This window comes from Bison bison, unplaced genomic scaffold, assembly GCF_000754665.1.
Source record: "Bison bison bison isolate TAMUID 2011002044 unplaced genomic scaffold, Bison_UMD1.0 scf7180017864381, whole genome shotgun sequence".
Taxonomy (NCBI): Eukaryota; Metazoa; Chordata; class Mammalia; order Artiodactyla; family Bovidae; genus Bison; species Bison bison.
Window position 1 is genome coordinate 488,818 of NW_011494953.1, and position 2,905 is coordinate 491,722.

Consider the following 2,905-nt stretch of genomic DNA (forward strand, 5'->3'; position numbering starts at 1 on the left):
GGCTTCTAAGATCCGACCGGGGAGGCCTCAGTGTCTCCTCTCCTTCGGGAGAACGGAAGGACGCCTGCGGCCTACGTAAGTGGTGCAAGCTTCTTGTCTTGAAGTTTTATTGGTCCCCCGCGTAAACCAAGCTACTCAGCCTCTTTTCTCCACTGAATTTTCCTACTGAGCTATCCTTATTCTATCACTCTTTATATCCTTAATTAACGTTTAATTAAGCAATTGTTTCCTGATCTTCGCCGACGCCGTCTCTCCTTCGAGTACCCTGGATCAGCCGGGGCTGGTCCCCGGAAGTACAGTTCTTCTGTGTATTCTTGCCACCTTTTCTTAATATCTTCTGCTTCTGTTAGGTCCATACCATTCCTGTCCTTTATCGAGCCAATCTTTGGATGAAATGTTCCTTTGGTATCTCTAATTTTCTTGAAGAGATCTCTAGACTTTCCCATTCTGTTGTTTCCTCTATTTCTTTGCATTGATCGCTGAAGAAGGCTTTCTTATCTCTTCTTGCTATTCTTTGGAACTCTGCTTTCAGATGTTTATATCTTTCCTTTTCTCCTTAGCTTTTTGCTTCTCAGTAGTTAAAAATCATAAAGAGAAAGCAAGAAAGTGATTATTAGGAGTCATGATTGTGGTCACTTCTAGTGGACAAGGTATGGGATGCAATTTAATAAGAAAACTTGGGTCTTTTGAAGGGTTGGTATTTTTCTTTTTCTTAACTTCATGTTTCTTGACAATAAAGAGATCAGTCTATGATTATCCACTTCATACAGCAAAGCTTTATGAACTTTCTGAATATGTAGATCATGTTCTCCTAAAATAAAAAAAATTTATTTTTTCTTTTCCTTTTTCTTGTTTTTATTCAAGACAAAATTGGGGAGGGAATAGTGTTAATAATATTAGGCCAGAGGCCTATCCATGAGGACAAAGTCAACACCCGTAAAAATAAAATCAGGTCTTTTTAGTGTTGGAATCACAACAACAGTAAAATTCTCTACGCATTTTGTTACCTATAAGGTGATGGAATTTAATGGAGTCCACTTCCCTATAAGATGGGAACACTCTTAATAATAGAGCTTCCTTTCATATCATCACTCTCATAAAATAAATTTTTGCTTTGCAAAAGAATTAATTTTTTAAATTAATTTAATTTTTATTGATGAAGACTTGCTTTACAGGATTTTGCTGTTTTCTGACAAACCTCAACGTGAATCAGCCATCAGTTCAGTTCAGTTCAGTCACTCAGTCATGTCCGACTCTTTGCCACCCCGTGAACTGCAGCATGCCAGGCCTCCCTGTCCATCGCAAACTCCCAGAGTTCACCCAAACTCACGTGCATAGAGTTGGTGATGCCATCCAGCCATCTCATCCTCTGTCGACCCCTTCTCCTCCTGGCCCCAATCCTTCCCAGCATCAGGGTCTTTTCCAATGAGTCAACTCTTCGCATGAGGTGGCCAACGTATTGAAGTTTCAGCCTCAGTATCAGTCCTTTCAATGAACACCCAGGACTGATCTCCTTTAGAATGGACTGGTTGGATTTCCTTGCAGTCCAAGGAACTCGCAAGAGTCTTCTTTAACACCAGAGTTCAAAAGCATCAATTCTTCAGCGCTCAGCCATAAGTATACGTATATTCCTTAGTCCTTTTAACCATTTTTAAAAACTGTCTTTAACAGATCATATGTACTTTCAGTTAAAAGAAAATAGATGTGATAGTAGAGAATTACCTAAAGTTGAGACTTTGAACTTCAGCCTAGTATGGCTGGAAAACTGTGAATAAATTATCAAAATCTTTGACACATCTTTCAGATCCAATGCCTTCAACCCCATTTGGAGACATTGTCTCTCTGATGACTGTTCTCCCTGCAGTTACTCTGCCCTGACTCAGCACTCACCATCGCCTCTCACTGGTACATTGTACCCCAGATACTCAAGGCTCACTCTTCTCTTCACTCAAGTCTTTGCCCTAAAAGTCACTTTGGAAAACCTTTTCTACACAGTTGTCTCTAAAATACCCCCAGGCATCACTATTATTTGCCTTGTATCTGCACATGTGAGTGTGTATGTGTGTGTTTGTGCAAACTCATTTCAAGAGTTTAAATGGAAAAAGGACTTTAGTCACCATCCTCATGTCCCTAGCGCATAAGAGACTGCCTGGCATGTGTTAATAATTGGGAAACCTTTGTGAATAAATTAACTTCTATGTGTACACTGAGTTGAATAGAGTCTGCCTACTGGTTTTACAAATAAAGAAACTGAGACTGAGAGAATTCAATTCTTTTCAGGGTCTTCAAGGTAGACAAAGATAGAAAGAAGTCTGAACCCAAAGAAGGAATTCTTTGATGGATCCATTCCAAACATACATACTTCAGGCAAAGCTGAACTCAATGAGGGAAAAGTCTAAATCTGATAATCCAATGGGAATGAAATGGAACACTCAGAAGAATACTTGTAGTTGACAGAAGGGATGAAAAACACTATATGCAAAAAAACAAAAAAACAAAAGATAGAAATACATAATGGACTATGAATATGCTTTATTGGAGAAGCAAAGAATAGACATGCTAATTGCTCATGGGGTAGAGATCACAATGCAGATACAGACACACAGATGGCAAAGAGAGATCAAGCGATGATCCTGCTGCTCTTCCAACAACGTGGTGTCAGCTTCAGGAAGCAAGCCTTTTCTCTGCCAGCTGTCAGTCCAGGAGGGAGATTAAGGAAGATGCAATCCATCACCATGGCCAAAGGGAGGAAAACGGGAGAGCCTGGATCTTGTTTCTTGGTCCAGATGAAATCTGGTGCTATTACTTCCACTTGGGTGGACACTTCTGCTTGCATGGTGGGCATGGTGGCCCAGGAGGGCATTTCTTCTGGCTCAGTGGAGGTGGGCATGGATGAGGTGGGCAA